The 16316-nt window shown below is 50.5% G+C and overlaps 1 protein-coding gene across 3 annotated transcripts in view; it reads left to right on the top strand.

The window, feature by feature from the left end:
- Window positions 1-1522: 1522 nt before the first annotated feature.
- Ptpn14 (protein tyrosine phosphatase non-receptor type 14) overlaps window positions 1523-16316 on the top strand; it is a 144843-nt gene continuing 130049 nt past the window's right edge. Inside the window, exon 1 of one of the 3 annotated variants that reach the window (XM_013157553.2) lies at window positions 1523-1662. The gene's annotated coding sequence lies outside the window, so the exon portion shown is untranslated. Of the gene's footprint in view, window positions 1671-1941; window positions 1965-16316 lie in introns of those variants that run through there. The other 2 variants (XM_003474584.4, XM_063236725.1) reach the window with 2 other exon arrangements.

Raw genomic sequence — 16316 nt, forward strand, 5'->3', positions numbered from 1 at the left:
CGGCAAGGAGTAGAAACCTGGGGTTTAGTGTCCCCATCTTTAATCCCAGTCCTGTTTGGTCCCTTGGTGGGACTGGAGATGGCCCCGGCCTGCAGCTGCTGATCTGGGCAGTGGGAAAAACAAGGCACCCACACTTCCTGCCACCCAGCAAGGATTCCCTACTGTGTGCCCCTGGGAAACTCAGCAAGGCTGCTCAACTATTTCCTTGAAAGTCGGAGCAACTGATTTCAGTTCCCTTTCTTCCCTTCTGTGTTGTCTCCAAGGTCTTTTCTGATTCTCCAGATTCTGCAGATGGGCAGGTAGATATGAAGAGAGGTCAGTCCGGCCAGATTTGCACGCAGTGGACTCAGGAGGAGCTTTGCTTCTTGCTTTCCGGCTCTCTTCCCCCAAGGGGCCCGAATTTGTATAAGAGTTCCTGACATTGGAGCTATTTGAGACATGTTCTGCGACTGAGAGTTTAAGGTCGTCAGCATGGCTAAAAAGACTAAGGCTTGAGTCCTGGCCAAGCCATGTTTGCGGCAATACAAAGGACCACAGAAATGTAGGCAAACTCCTTCATTTTACAGCGACAGAAACCGGGGATCTGGGGGTTGGGATTCCATGCCTGAGTGACCCAATCGGTGCGCAGTTGGGCAGGGCCTGAGCCGAAGTCCCCTTGCCCGACTCAGCTCGGGGCTTTTCCATCCTGCCAGCTGCGCCTCATTAATTCCACCTCCGAAAGTGCCAAGGAAGTTCCCTCCCAGAGCTTACCCGGGCAGCCCGGGTGGGGCGAGCCAGTGGCACGGAGCAGCCGGGAAAACGACACACCCCAGCTCACCGCCGCTGGGTGGGAAAAGAGCCGGGGCTGGCATTCAAGTTCACTGCCCGCACGGTCAGGCGTTGTGCACAGGGCTGGGCCACGCTGCCTCGATTACTTCCAGGCTGTCCCCCACGCGGCGGCTGCCTGGGAACGGTCCGCTCGGGGGTCCCCCCAAATAAGGCCGTCCGTCCTCGCTGTTTAAAGACATCGAGCTGGGCTTTTCTCCTCGGCCCCTACTGACCACAGTCGCCCCGCCGTCCCCACTCCCGGCCCCGGCTTCACCTTTGCAAACGGGCTCCCGAGCCGCCCCACTCCAGCGCTCGGCTCCTCCGGGCCTGCACAGGGCGCTCCCGGCGGCCGGCATTCCTCGGATTCCAGCGCCGTGACGTCCCGGAGCCCGAGCGCCTCCGGCCCGGAGCCGGGATCCGCGTTCCGGCGCCCCCTCCTCCGTCCTCCCCTTCCCTCCCCTCCCATCGCGCGCGCCCCCGCCGCATTCCCGGCCGCCCCGGCGCGCGCCCCGCGCTCCTCCGCCCCCGGCCAGCGCGCGCGGCGGCCCGGTGGGGAGCGGCGGCGCCTGCTCGTCCCCTCCCACCGCACGGCCCCTTCCTCCCCGCGCCCGGCCGCCCGCGCTTCCTGCCGCCCGGGCGCTCGGGCCCTGCAAAGTTCTGCTCAACTTCGCCGCCACCCGTGCGGGTCCCCGTCGCTCCCAGACCCTCGCCAGATCCGCCGGGCGGGCGGCACCGCCGCTCCCCCGCGCCGCGACTGCCACAGACACCGTGCCCCGGGCCGGCTGCCCTGCGTCCCAGCGCCCGGCCCCGGAGTCAGCTCCGTGGCGATCGGGGCCCCGCCGCCGCCCGGGCCATGTAAGCAGGTGAGGCGGGCACCGGGCGGGACCCAGGCGAGCGCTGCGACGCCGACTGCGCCCCGTGCCTGGAGAGCCCTCGGGGGCGCGGGCCCCGGGGCGCACCGCGGGCTGCTGGAGGTGCGCGCTGTCTGGAGCGCCTCCTCCTCCTCCGCGTGCCTTCTGCGTCTCCGGAGCCGGAGAAGGCCGGGGAAGGGCGCAGGAGACCTCCGGACCGCGGGGACGGGAGCGTGCGGGACGGGCGACGCTGCTGTCGCCGAAGCCGACGGGAAGGCAGCGCCCACCCTGGGCGCAGGGTTCAGGGTGAGAGACGCCCGCGTGCTTTCTCACTAGGCCCCAGCCTCCCCGACTATCTCGAGGGTGCCTTGACTTCCCCTGGGGTAGGGGGGACGCGTGGCCTTTACATTTTGGAGCAGGGCTCCCCCTCCAACTTTCGCAGTTCAGCAAGTGAGCAGCCCTTTCCCACGTGACGCGGGTCTAGGTTCAGAACACTTGCGAGTGAATTTTCCCCCCTTGCCTTGGGGAGAGGACGCGGGGAAGCGCTGCCCTCCCCTGCCCTGGTCTCACAAGTCCTATGGCTCCGGCAGCCCTCCCCCCCCCCCCCCCACACACACAGTTTAAGAAGATTGCAGGGTTTCAGCTTCAGGCTGTCTAGGCTGCTTGCATGCGCTCTTGAAGGTCTGAGTCTCTGAGGTGCAGGCTGCGCTTTCCACTGCTGCTGCATTCATTTCTGATTCGTTCACTCATTCGTTCAACAAACCGAATAGCGCGCTTCCCTCAGGCCAGAACGAGGTCTCGGTGTAATAGTGTGCGGCCGCTTGTGGAAACTCAGTGGTCAGGCCGGTCCAAAAGGTGCCATGGTGGACGGCTTGTGGAAACCCAGTGGTCAGGCCGGTCTGAAAGGTGCCCTGGTGGACGGAATCTGTGAGAGTCCTGGAAGGCTTGGTACCCAGGAGGTGGTGATTAGGAACTGCATTCCAGAGGAGCTGGCAAAAGTAGAGAAAGGAGAGAAAAATTATTCCTATCCGACTGGGGGTCCAAGGGAAACTTAGGCATGATGCTGGCATGGCTTGTTTCCCCCCCACTGGCTAGAGCAGAAATTCACCTGGAACCAGACTCACCTTCCAGAAGAGCAGAAGTCTCTCTTGGGACACACCTCCACATCACCAGTGTGGGCTAAAGGACCAGCCACATTTTAATTGGCATTGATTGACCCACACCTGTTTTCATCAAGTTGGCCTGTACTGTCCTTCTAAGAGCCGCCTGGCTGCAGGGCTGCAGGAACAGTGTCCCAGCCCCTTGTGTTAAAAGTTGCCTGGTCATTTGGTGATGGGGTTGACAGCTCAGGCGGGAGAAACCACAGCTCTCGTGGGCTGAGTGCGATGATGTCCTTTTGGTTCGAGCCTGTGGAACTGGGTCCACTATTCTCTGCTTTCAAAGCCACCTGTGCCTCAGCAGCCAGTGTGCCCGGATCATCCTCTGAGATGTTGCAAGAACTAAAATCACCTTGCAGGACTTGGTGGCCAATGGCTCAGGATTCAGCCCGTGGTGCCTACAGAAGCTCTTGTAATGTAGCCATGTTAAGGACCCAGTTGCCTTTGTCAGGCGCCACTCCACGGGGCTCAAGTGGTGTTGTAGTATTAGTCTTAGTGACCCAGTCTTGTCCGTGGTGGCAGGCGGCCAGCTTTTTGTGACCTCAGGCCGGTAGACAGGTGTGGGAAGAGAACTCTGGCTTCCTACCACTTGGGGTGTTTACCTAGGCCCCTCGGAGAGCAGAAGGAGGCTCCTGAACAGCACCCTGAAAAGTAGCCCAGCAAAGCCCCTTGCTTTTCTCCGGAGGTCTTGCTCCTGGTCCTGTGTTTGGCCCACAGACCTCGTTATTATTAACACTTTAGTAAACCTGAGTTGGTGTAATGGTCGTGTGTGTTGTCCCAACAGCTGTAGTAGAAAGAACAGGAGACTTCTATGTGTTTTTATTTTGTTTGTTTATTTATTTAAGATGGGGCCTTGCTGTGTAGTTCAGGCCGGGCTCACTAGGTAGCCCAGTTTGGACACCAGTCTCCTGCCCCAGCTTCTGGAGTGCTGGGATTCCAGGCGTGTGCCACTATGTCTGCTATCAGGAGACTTTTTAATATGGGAGAACTATAAAGAATTCAGAAGAAAGTCAGAATTCTTCCAATTGCTCTCTGCCCTCAATGGATGAGCCAAGAGTCAAGAATTATGAATTTTTTCAGTGTGTGTGTGTGTGTGTGTGTGTGTGTGTGTGTGTGTGTGTGACTTTCTTAGTAGTGGTTCTAGTTTGCTCCAGAAATGCAGGTACCAGTGTTTTTTGAGTGGTCATTTTAGCCCCCTGTGTTCCCTGTCCTTGTCCTTTTTGAACAAGAATTTGACCAGGTATCTTGCGTGTGAGCTCCATGGTTTAGTTACCAAGTGCCCAGTGTGTTTCACATTCATCTCGAGCCCCGAGTACTGCTGCACATCTTGGAGATGAAGCAGGGAGATGGAATGCTTAATTAGCCAATTAAGGAAGGAGGCGGGGACAAAGGCCAGAGCTGGTGGAGCAGGGAGGAAGTTCATATCTACTTTCAAGTAAACGTTCTGATCTCCCCTCCTGGATTTAAGTTGATCTAATTTACCCTCCTCCCTGGGCTGCCACTGAGAGGAGAGAGGGGCGTGAGTTTGAGGCAGGGTCCCTCTTTTCTGGCCAGAGTTGGAGAGTGCAGAGGGGCACAGGGTGGAGATGGTGACATGAATTGATGGGTTTGAATTGTGGCTGGGCCGCCTTGTAAGCCATGTGGCTGCCCTGGGCAGACGTAAGGCCTATGTGAGGCTCACCCGGTTCCTGCAGCCCGGCCTGCTGGGATATTTATGGAGAATTCAGGGCAATGCTGTGTAACTGTGCCTCAGACAGACCAGGTCAAGGATAGCTATTTATATGTTCGGGGAGTCGTATGTGGTCGTGAATGCGTCCTTTGTTACTCAGCAGGCTGAGTTCACATGTGTGCCAACATACACACAAAGCTTTGTCTTTGCCTTTTTTTTAGTCTGTCCGCTCAAAGCAAACATGTTGGCTGGCAGCTTCCATGAGGCCCGCCCCTCCCCGCGGTTGGAGCCGCTGGGCAAGCAGTGGGGTGGTTTGGGGCGGGGAAGCCCATCCGGGAGCTGGGCAGAGAAAGACTCTTTTGCCTGCCTGCTCCTTCCTGTAACAAGGGTCCAGTGTGTTATGCAAGTCTCTTCGCATTTCTAATGTTGAAATCCAGTTAATTAAAGAATCGTAGGAGAACCCCTGCTGTTAGCAAGGGTGCCAGCGCGGGCAGATCTTCCCAGACTTGATTTCCCCCATGAAGCCTGAGTGGAGCGTCTTCTGCAACACGTGCAGCATCACAGCTGGACGCAGGTCGCTCGGATTTTTTTTTTTTGACTTTTCAAAACAGGGTTTCCGTGCAATTCAGGCCGGCCTTGGACTGACTTTGTAGCCCAGGTTGGCCTCGAACTCACACCGATTCTCTTGTCTTGGCCTCCCGAGTGCTGGGATGACAGGCGTGCACCACCACACCCAGCTGGTCCCTTGGATTTTAATATTTCCTTTCATCCCAGAGAAGTCTGAGGTATTTGAAAAACACTGACTCCTTGATTGTCCTATTAGCCCCGCACTGGTGGGAGTTAGAAGGTAAAGAACAGCTCCCAAGGAGGCTGCAGGGCAGGGAGGTCGAGTGTGTGTGCTGTTGAAGCAGAATAGATGGTTGTGGCAAAAAAGATTAAATGCCTCTCATGCAGAATTGCAGGCTGGCCAGGAGCTCTGAGCAGGGCGCCCTTCTCCTTTGAGAAGTCCGGGTAAGAAAGCCAACAAACTTCAAGTCTGACCAAGAGTTTTGCCATGGGCGGGGAATAGAAAGCTATTTTGCCCAGACCAGTGGAGCTGTTGCCATATATTGCATGCACAAGGATTATGAAAACAAATAATCCTGGAATTATTTATAATTCTGAATTAAAGGATATGATGCAATGCTTGTGGGTCAAGTAGCTGGGCATGAAAGATTATAATGATTAAGGAGCCTTTTTGGTGGGATGGGGTGGCAGTGGGTCTGAGCTGGATTGGAAATGGCAGTAGCATATCAACAGTTTGGTTTCTCTCTCCATTTCTGTCTCTCTCTCCCTTCCTGGTGGTTCTGCATTCCTTAACTTTCCCTCTCGCATCAGACCTTTGTTTGATTTTGTCTCCTGGTCTTTGCTATTGGAAGAAACCTCCCATAGCTGACCTTGGTTCAGCTTTAAGTATAAATCTATATGTGGGTGATTTAGCTTAGTTCCTTGCGGGGCTAAATTAGGCTCATGTCAAGAGTTGCGTGCAGAGCTAGGTCACTGAGCTTGACACTGGAGGACTGTCGCCTACCCGAGCTCCTGTAACCCTAGCTGGCCACCCCATAAATGCTTGATGCAGGTCACCAGGGAGGAGGCTGCTTGTGGTATGGGCTTCTCTAAGGAGTGCGGCGGTCTCTGCACATTTGTGATGTCTGAGATTTTAGTGCTGAGTATGTTACCAAGTTAGGAAGACTTGCACCCGACCCGGGCTGAGTTTACTTTGCCTTACCTGTTTGTGAAGGATACACTTCATTTTTTTACTTAACCCTAGCTGGCCACCCCATAAATGCTTGTACTAAGTTTCTTTGTGTCTCTGGCCTTATTTTGGTTGGTTGGCTTTTCATACTCCATTGGAGCAGTAGGTAAAACCTTTTACCCTAGAGTGCATCAGAGAGTGTTTTTTTGAAATAGGGTATCACTGTGTAGTTCAGGCTGGCCTTTAGGGATCCTCCTGCCTCTGCCTCTGAGTGCTGGGATTACTGGCCTGCACCCGAATGCCTGCTGGAGGGTTTGTTAAACAGATTGCTCTTCCCCATACCCACGGGCCCCCTCATGTCCGCTTTGGATTTGGTAGCCTTGGGGTGAACCCAGGAATTCTCATTTCCAAGGAGCTGAGGTGCTGCTCATGGTCCACCCACCTCTGTTCCTCATCGACTTCACACTGCATTGGTTTGAATGGTTTTGTCCCCTCACTGGATAGTTACAGAGAGACTGAGCTCCACTTTGTGGCCACCAATTCCTGGCCAGGTCCTTGTGGTACATGGATTCGATTGTTTCTGTGTTAGGGAATCCCACTGATGGGTTTAGTGTTGTTCTGGGCGTGGTTGAATGGAAGCCCACCCTGGGTGTGAGTGACACCAACCAATAGGCTTGCAGCCTGAATAGAATAAGAAGGGAACGGGAGGCTTGTTTTCTTCTGCCTTCCCTGCCGCGGACTGAAATCTGCCATTCCCCTCTGCTAAGCTGTGGAGCCAGCCAAGGCCTATGGACTGAAATCTCCACAAACCATAAGTGAAAATAAACCTTTCCCCCCTTAACTTGTAGATGTCTGGTATTTTGTCCCGCAATGAGGGAGTTAATTTAAACTTGGCCTATAACTAAGTTGCTTTTGCTGGTTTGGATCTTCTGATTAGATTAGAATCCTTGATTTCTTCTTGGGCATGCTTTCCTTTTGTACTTCATATAAAAGAGATAAAGAGGAATCCTGCAGAATTCAACCTCTGAATTACTAGGTTTCAAAATCAAGACAGTCTGTGTTCCTTGCAGTGTTTGGAAGTGGTAGCAGTGATATCAGTGATGTCTCCCCACAGCCTGAGATTAGACCTTGCTGTCCTTCTGGGTCTCAAGGGAAGGGATTCGGGCAGATTTCATGGTCACTAAGGTACCCTCGCCAGGAGTCAATGTGTGTGTCACTCGATGTTCTGCCCCTCCACCCCAGCAGGCTGCGGGGTGTGGGTGAGTGTGTGTGAGTGTGTGTGTGTGTGCTGCGCAGGCCCAGTGAGTCCTCTCTGGTGTGCTGTTTCCCTTTCCGGGCACCCGGGCACCCTGACACCCGTGTAAACCAGCCCGCGGGGCCCATCGTCATCACAGCTTTCTCCCCACAGCCTGGCAGCCGCCACCTGTCCCCGTCCCCACATTGTGGCTTCTTTCTGCTGGTGGTTGCAGGGAGCTGTCCACCCGGTCTGCCTGTCCCATGTCCCTTCTTCATTACGACCATCTGTTGGTGATGGCACCAGTGACGGTGCTAGTGTCTGACCTAAGCCCTGGCGTGTAGGCTATTTGGGCCCCGTCTGGTATTGTCTCTGGCCTATTCGACGCTTCCTTGTCCTTTCATGTCGTTTAGGGATCTGCATATTCGTAGCAAGGGTCACAGGAAAAGTCCTAGTGGGATAGAGCCTAAATGTAAGATGTGGGGGGCTGTGGAGTTGTTTTCTGTGCTGAGTAGGAGGAATGTGCGTGCTTATTATAGGCTCCCTTACATCTAAAATATGGATATGGTGGTGCTCGCCTGTAATCTCAGCTCTCGGGAGGCTGAGGCAGGAGGAACAGTGAGTTTGAGGCCAGCCTGGGCTCTGTGGTGAGTTCAAGACCAGTATGAACTACACAACGAGACCCTGTCTCAGAAAAAACAAACCAACTGGCGTTGAAAGGACACGCCGACCTGCTGGTGACCAGGTGCCCCCTCCCTACCTCACAGGGCACTCAGACTCATGTAACTTCAGGTCCCCACCCTTAGGGCTGTAATGTAGCTCAGTGGCTAAGCGCCTGCCTGGCCAGTGCAGGGTCCTGAGTTTGATTCCCGGCATTAAAAATACCACATCGATCCCCACTCTTGGGGCTGTTGCCCTCTCTTGGCTCCTGGTTGCTCCGAACATCGCTCCCAGTTGACACCTCACTGCTCGGACTCCTATACTATTGCTTCTGCTCCCTGAAATTCCTGTTCATATCTGGTGGCAAACTAATCTCCTACTCATTCTTTAATTTCCAGCATAATTTTTCACATGTTCTTAGATTTTCTGTATCAGACATCTTAATAACAATAATAATAATAATAATAATAATTATTATTATTATTATTTTGGTTTTTTTGAGACAGGGTCTTGCTGTGTAGCCCAGGCTGGCCTTGAATTTGCAGTGATCCTCCTGCCTCAGCCTCCCAAGTGCTGGGATTACAGGCTTGCACAACCATCTCTTACTCTAGGGACTCTGTTGTCACCTTGTGCTGCTTCCCACACCCTTTTCTATAGCCTCCTCCTCTCCTCAACTGGGAGCTTGTACAGGGCATATTTTGAAGTTTGCTCGTCTTCGGGTTATTGGTGCCGGAAGTAGACTAGATGTTCAGTAAACGTGTGGGGAGCTGAGGAATTGTAGATGTGAGATAAATGCTCATAGCTGAAGTGGGTTTTAAAAACATGAAAGGGAACCTGGTGGCAAGTTTGTGCTGCCACATAGCTGGCCATGGAGCTGGGCCAGCCGTCCTGTGCAAACCAACATTCAATGTTGTGCTTTTTAAGTTAATGCAATTTTTAAAGTATTCTTCCTTTATTTATTTTTGTCTTTTTGAGACAGGCTCTCACTCTGCGATTCAGGCTGGCCTTGAGCTCACTTGGTGGCCCAGGCTGGTCTTGAACTCAACAACGATCCTCCCGCCTCGGCCTCCCGATGAATTAATACTTTTTTTTTGTCTTTTTCATTTTTATTGGTACCAGGGATTGAACTCACGACTGCCTGCTTGCAAGGCAGGCGCTTATGCCGCTGAGCTAAATCCCCAGCCCAATTAATACATTTTTAAAAGATCCTATGAACCTGTTTTTAATTCAGAGCTAAGGGATAGGGCAAGGAACGGTCTATGATGTGATTTATGCGGGGAGGAGAGTGACTGAGGTGAAACTGAGTCTCCTAAACAATGAAGTGATGCCCATGGGTCTTCATTGTCTTCTGTAGAAAATGATGGTTTTACCTACGAGACATCTAAAAATGGAAGCTGGAAAGGGGGATCCTTGCTGGGCTCTGCTGAGAGTCTGTCTCCTTGTTTTCAAATTGAGGTGCATGTTGTGTGTCCAGCATCTTCTGTCCTGCATTCAGCCTTCTGCGTGCAGTGAAGAGTTGAAGCTCTGACTGGGTGCGTGTGAAATATCTCGTCGAGTTCCCCAAGCGCATCCCCCTCCCGTGTGCCCCTAAATGCCCTCTTTCGTCTCCCCTTCGTCCTCTGGTGGGAGGAACTGTCCACACGGGGAGGGTCCCAGCTTTATCACGTGGGTACATTTGCACAGGTAGTAGATTTTCGGCTGTGCAGAGGGCTGCAGAGAACTCTGCTCCCCAGCAGCTCCCCACTTCCCACTGAGATTCAAGGTCTCCATTCTCATCCGGCTTCTCTGAGCCCTGTGTTAGCCGGGGAAAGGCTCTGCGAAGTCCTGCAGGAGACAGAAGCATCCCAGGGCGAAATCCACACTGGAGGGACCATCCAGCGGACGGTGTCTTTGGTGGAGCACCTGGCATTTCAAATGGTGCTGATACTGCGAGCACAGGGAAGCTGTGGCCTGGAAGGCACGGAGAATGTCTGCATCAGGATCCTGCCTTGGATAACTGAAACAGGTCCACATTGAACCAGGCTTCGTAGCAGATCAGAATTCATGTTAGTTCCTGAAAAACAAAGGAAACTTTTCTTTTCTTTCTTTTTGTGGTGCTGAGGATTGAATCTAGGGCCCTGTGTATGCTAACCAAGTGTTCTAACGCTGAGCTACATCTCCAGACGTTTACTTTTTATTTTGAGACAAGGGCTTACTAACTATGAGCCCTCTGCCTCAGTTTCCCAAGTAGCTGGGATTATAGGCGTGCTCTACCACACCTGTTACAAGAGCAGTGTTATTTATTTTACTTTGGTTTTGTTTAGTTTTTACTTTTTTTTTTTTTTTTTGGACACAGGGCCTTGCCATGTAGTCCAGGCAGGCTTTGAAGTCACTGTGTAGCCCAGGCTGCCCTCCAACGTGCAGGGATCCTCCTGTCTCAGCCTCTCAAGTGCTGGGATGACAGGTGTGTGCCACCATGCCCAGCACAAGAGCTGTTTTAAAGTGAAATGCCAAGATTTATTCCCAAAACTTTTTGGTAAAGTTTAAAAGATAGTATATATTTAGTCTAGTTTTATTTTTAAATTTATTTTGTTTTCTGAGATAGGATCTCGCTATGTATTTCTGGCAGACCTTAAACTCCCTGTGTAGCTGAGGCTGACCACAGACTTATGAGCATCCTCCTGCCTCAGCCTCCCAAGTGCTAGTCTAGATTTATGTATTTATAAGATAGTGAAGCCTAAGGTCTAGGTTAAACCTGACCCCAGGAACATTGACCTTCAAAGGAAAATTCACAATGGGCGTGGCAGCTCACAGCTGAGACCGGAGGATCACTGTGAGTTTGAGGTCAGCCTGAACTGCATAGGGACACCCTGTCTCAAAAAACAAACAAACACAAAAGACAGGAAGAAAGAAAGAAAAGAAAAAAAGATTCACATATATGCAGTAGTTTGTTTCCCTGAGGCCTTAAAATGCAGATTAACAGAGAAGTCCTGCTTTTGCGAATTTTTACTGGTAACATATGAACATGCTAATACTTTGGGTCCATTGAGTTAAGTCTCTTATCAAAGTTGGTTTCACCCTTGTTTTGAGCAGGGTCTCCCCATGTAGCCCAGACCATCCTTGGACTCAGCTCCTCCCGAGTGCTGGCCTTCTGGTGTGCACCACCACACCCGTGCTTTCACCTCTGTTTGGTGTGTGACCCCTAGAAGGGTAACTGTCCTGCCCTGGCTCATGGCTGTGGCTCTCCTGTTTGTGCTGGATGGCGCTGTGGCAGCTGCTGTCTTCAGTGATGCCCAGCGGGACTGCAGGAGGAGTGGTTAGAGCAGACACTGGCGGGGAACAGCCTGGTGACCCTGAGACCCAGAAGATTTACTGGCTGGCATTTGTTTTCTTGTTTAGTACTGCTAGAATGAGTACTTGGTCCAGCACTCTGAGTGGGCCATTGCTTTGCAGCACTGGGGACTACACCAAGGCCTCCTCCCTGCCTGGCACGAGCTGGGCCTCTGCCTCTTTGCTCCTCCTCACCCCGCCCTGAGGATGGTCTTTCCTGATCTTTGTGACAACCCTGTGAAGTAGGGCCATCCCTGACCTGTGTCCGAGGTGTGGAAATCAGGACTTAGAAGTCTGAGTGACTGACAAGATCATGGCTTGCAAGGGAGGACGGGGTACCACGTGACCGTTGGTGTGCAGGTCCCAGCAGGGGAGGAGCCCTTGTCCAGGGTAACCTCGCTCATCCCTGCCTCTTAGGGCCAGAGCGAACCCAGCTTCCATTTGTTCATTGTGCCCGTTCCTAGCACAGAAAGATGCCATCTTGTAGCTGGCATGCACCTGTGATCCAGAACTCAGGAGGCTGAGGCAGGAGGATCCCAAGTTTAAAGTTGGCCTGGGCAAGTTAGTGAGACCTCACCTCATCTTAAAGTTTAAGAGAAAGGCCTGAGGGTAGATATATAGTTCAGTAGTAAAGCACTTGTCCAGCATTCATAGGGTACTAGTGCTCAGTCCCCAGGTCTGAAAAAGAAAAGTAAAAGAAAATCACCTTTGAATTACTGAAGATAGTAGATCATACAGAAATTGCGGTTCCCACCCATCGTGGTGGTTCACACCTGTAATCTCAGGAGGGAGATTAAGAGGCTTGGGAGGCTGAGGCAGGAGGATCGGCGTAAGTTCAAGGCCAGCCTGGGTTGCAAAGTGAGTTCAAGACCATCCTGACCTGTGTAGTATTCTTTTGGTGTTGTTTTTTTTTTTTTTTTGGTACCAAGGATGTAACTCATGACCTTGCCAAGCAGACACTTACACCGCTGGCTGAGCTAAGTAATATCTTTAAAAAGAGAAAAAGAGAGAGAGAGAGAGACAGAGAGAGAGAGCAAAAAGAAACTGGTGTTTCCAAGAATAACCTCATCTTACTAAGAAATGGTAAAATTATGTTTACATATTCCATCTCCTAACCTGTTTGTCTTAATTAGGAAACTATTTAGCAGAAATTGCTTTTAGGAACTTGAAGCATCCTAGGGTTTTTAACGCAGTAGCATCACTGCGTTTCATAGCAAGTACTGATTTTGAAAATATCAACATTAGACCTCTGTTTCTGTAGTGTAGCAATACTTGAAAAAAAATGGGGGAAAGTCCACCCACAAATCTATTCTGCGTTACTGTGAAGGGTTATTTTTTGTGTCTTTCTAGTTTGTTTTTGTGGAGATACGTTTTCAGAGTTGTAGTTTTAAAAACTGTATCATGTATGCATGCTTTCCAAACTTTGTCCTCATGATTTTTGTAATATATGTGTATACAATTAGTATACTCTAAACCTAGTGTTTGTTTTTTCATTATTGGATGTTTATGCATTTTACATTTCTTGCTATCCCATAGGAAATGCTAATGAAAATCATGTATGTAAATAGTTTTGTTATTGTTATGGAATTTATTTTAGACTACATATTATGATGAAGATTATTGTGATTCTTGGATCATGCAAATGCAGTGGAATTTCGCAGATGGGTCACAAAAATACCTTGAAAGCGAACACACTGTGTTTTTCAGGTAGCTGAGGGTACTTCAGATCCTGCTTTCTGCACAATGTTTGATGGTGTGGAAGTGCGTTATCCCAGCAGAGAGCTTCTTCTCTAACCCTCGCTGTGCTCAGTTTCACATTTCCTTCTCCCTCCCCTCCCTCTCCACCTTCCCCTTTTCATCTCCCCCCTCCTGCTGCCCCTTCCTTCCCCTCCCCTCCCTCCCTTCCTTCCTTCCTTTTGTTACTGAAGTGTAAATCATACACTAGGGCTGAGTAATAATGGTACTAGATTCACCTTTGCTGTAAATGTTCACAAACTCTGCCATTGTCGGAGAGAGATGTTTGTTAGAAATATTTGTAATGAATAAAGTTATATGCAGAATTGTTGGAGGCTATGCTTAGAAATTGGAGCATTTACCTTGGAATTACAGGGTAGTGAGGTATGCGGCTACAGATGAGCAATAAATACTTCATTGACGGAATGTTAGACATAATTACATTTTCTCGGTTTCCGTGCCTATTACTGGATACCTTGGTATCTGCCTATTTTTATGAGTCTTTTTTTCCCAAATGCTACCTTCTTATGTCACTTCCTCTATAGCTTGTCACATTTTGGTGGTGACATATTGTCATCCCATGATTGTGGTTTAGTTTTTGCCCTGGTAAGAGGAGGTCCCAATGCCTTTGGCTTGTGACGTTGATTCCTTCCTGTTCTGTAGGAGCCGTGGGTGGGCTCTCACGCTTGATGGCTTGGTGGGCTCAGTTGTCACTATCCAAACTGATCCTGGGATGCTGGCTGCAGGACCACCGTGTCTGGGCCAGGGTGTGTCCATAGCTGAGGACAGCGGTGCCATGAGAAGGAAGCAGTGGACGATAGGTTCTCTGCTTACATCAGTGCGGCCAAGACAAAAGTCACTTACTGGGGGACTTACTCTCGGCCCGAAGGATGATGCAAGTTACGTTGAAGTGGATGTTAGGATTTAGATCTATAATGTGCCCCACCCAGCATTGAGAGTGAGGCTTTTAAAAGGCGATTGCATTGTCAGGGGCTGTTATTCACTGTTAGGTTCACCCACAGATGTCCACAGCTGAACATCCTGTGGGGTGGGGTGGGGCAGGTGGAGCAGAAGGGTTACTGGGTGCCTTTGGAGGTACATCACCCTCTGGGGCTCTGCACAATTCCTGCTTCTTGGCTGTTGTGGGTTGGGCAGGTTCCCTTCAGCCAAGCAGTTTCTTCTGCCTTGGAGCCAGCTGACCACGGACTGACCCTTGGATGCCGTGAGCCGGAATAAACCCTTTCTCCTTCAAGCTGTAGATGTCAGATACAAATAAATATGTGACTAGTTCAGATGGGGTGTATCACAGCCAGGGCGCAAAGAGTCACTGTGGTAATGTCATCTTTTCTTACACTGTCACTGGATTAGTTGTTCTTTGGCAATTTGCTAGTTGTATTGTTTTTAATTTGAACAATTATAAATCACATTACTATAAACATTGCTGAACAGATGCCATTTATTTTCCTTGGAGAGCACTTCCTTGGGGTACAGTTTCTGAAGTAGGCTCTGGGGGCAGAGGGCAAGACTTGCTCACAGATCTCATTACATGAGGCCAGATTGCCCCTGGAAGGGAGGCTGTCAGCTTCTTGGGCTGTCATTAATATTTAAGGGCTCCCACTGGGTTTTATAGTGTTTCATTTCTTAGTTTCATTGTTGCTTGCAATTTTGCAATTACTAATCCTAGTATTTTAAGGCTAATATTTTTATAACCAATTACACTGTTACTCATCTATTGTGTAGAATAAACCCAGGGCTGCTAATGACTTTCTTTCCTGGTTTCTGTTAAAAATATTTATTCTCATCCTGTCTTCGTTTTTTTTTTTTTTTTTTTTAACCCCATATTTTTTCCACTCACTGTTCCTTACACATCTTTATCCTTTATTAAAGTAAAACAGCAAAAAGAAAAAATCCCAAAACGTATACTTGGTGTCAGATTTTATAACTTTTCTGTGAATGAAATAATTGTCATTATCCTTATGGAATTCAGCACATGGCCGAATCTACTCAAATTACCAAGTTTCATTGCATATTTTCCAGTCTTAAAACGGGAGATTTATTATTGTTCTCTCGTGTAATATTGGGTGGCTTTTAAGTCCATAGTTCTCAGGTTTGCCTTTTGCAGTATGGTTTGTAGGAAGAAAGCAACACTCTGAGGTATAAGAATGGGTCCCCCTCTCCCCCAGTGAAAAATGAAAACTGTCCCTTACCATTGGCACCCTGGGGCTCGGTTACTTTGTGAGTGTTGGGTTACTTGCAGCTACCCTGTCTCTGGCTAAGATCCACGCCTGAGTCTTCCAGGATGTAAGTAAAGCTCTCTGACTGCAGCGGCAGGCGGGCGCCGGGGGCAGGCAGGCAGTGTGCGTGTGCACTCGGGTACGTGTATGTTAGACTGGGAGGTACACGTGGAGCTGGGGAGTGATATGGAGCTCCCAGCTCCTTTGGTGTGCAGATGCTTCCCACCTTGTTTAAAAGGGGCCCCAGCGCTGCTCAGAACGCCAGGTCAGGTGAGTGGGAAACATCACAGCTCTGCTGGACAGGAGGGCAGCAGGTGCGGGAGAAGTGAGTATTTAAACGGGGCTGTTGCTGGCTACAGGATGGGAAAAGCATGAGCTCGGAGCATGGGTGGAATCTGGTACTGAACAGATCTGAGTCTGAACAGATCTGCTCTGAGGCCTTGGGAGTTCTCCCACACGGATTTTTATTTCACTTTCAGGTCATCTCGTGTCTCAGTGGAGTTGTTAGGGATTATTTCTTCTGCTTCTCTCCTGCTCCTCTTCTGGCTCTTCTTCTGTGTCCTGTGCCTCCTCCTCCTCCTCCCCATCTTCTTCCTGCTCCTCACCCCCCCTCCTTCATCTTCCTCTACTTCCTCCTCTTCCCCGCAGCAGTGCTGGGGACCGAATCAGGGCCTGACACTAGCAGGCCCTCTATCTGAGCCGTGGCCTGAGCACTTTTATCTTACTGGGGACAGGGTTTCTCTAAGTGGCCCAAGTTCTGGTTTTGGCCCATCTTTCAGAAAAACAAGAGAGGTGGAAATGAGGATGTTTTCGGTTAATACAGAAAGCAGACCTTCTGCTTGATGTTCTTATAGATTTTTAATGGACAAGATAGAACAAGGAAAGACACTTACAGACCGCTGCTGGGCTGCCTGTGGCCCCGGGCC

This window comes from Cavia porcellus, unplaced genomic scaffold (genome assembly GCF_034190915.1).
Source record: "Cavia porcellus strain 051 isolate PalLab524CR breed Dunkin Hartley unplaced genomic scaffold, mCavPor4.1 scaffold_26, whole genome shotgun sequence".
Taxonomy (NCBI): domain Eukaryota; kingdom Metazoa; phylum Chordata; class Mammalia; order Rodentia; family Caviidae; genus Cavia; species Cavia porcellus.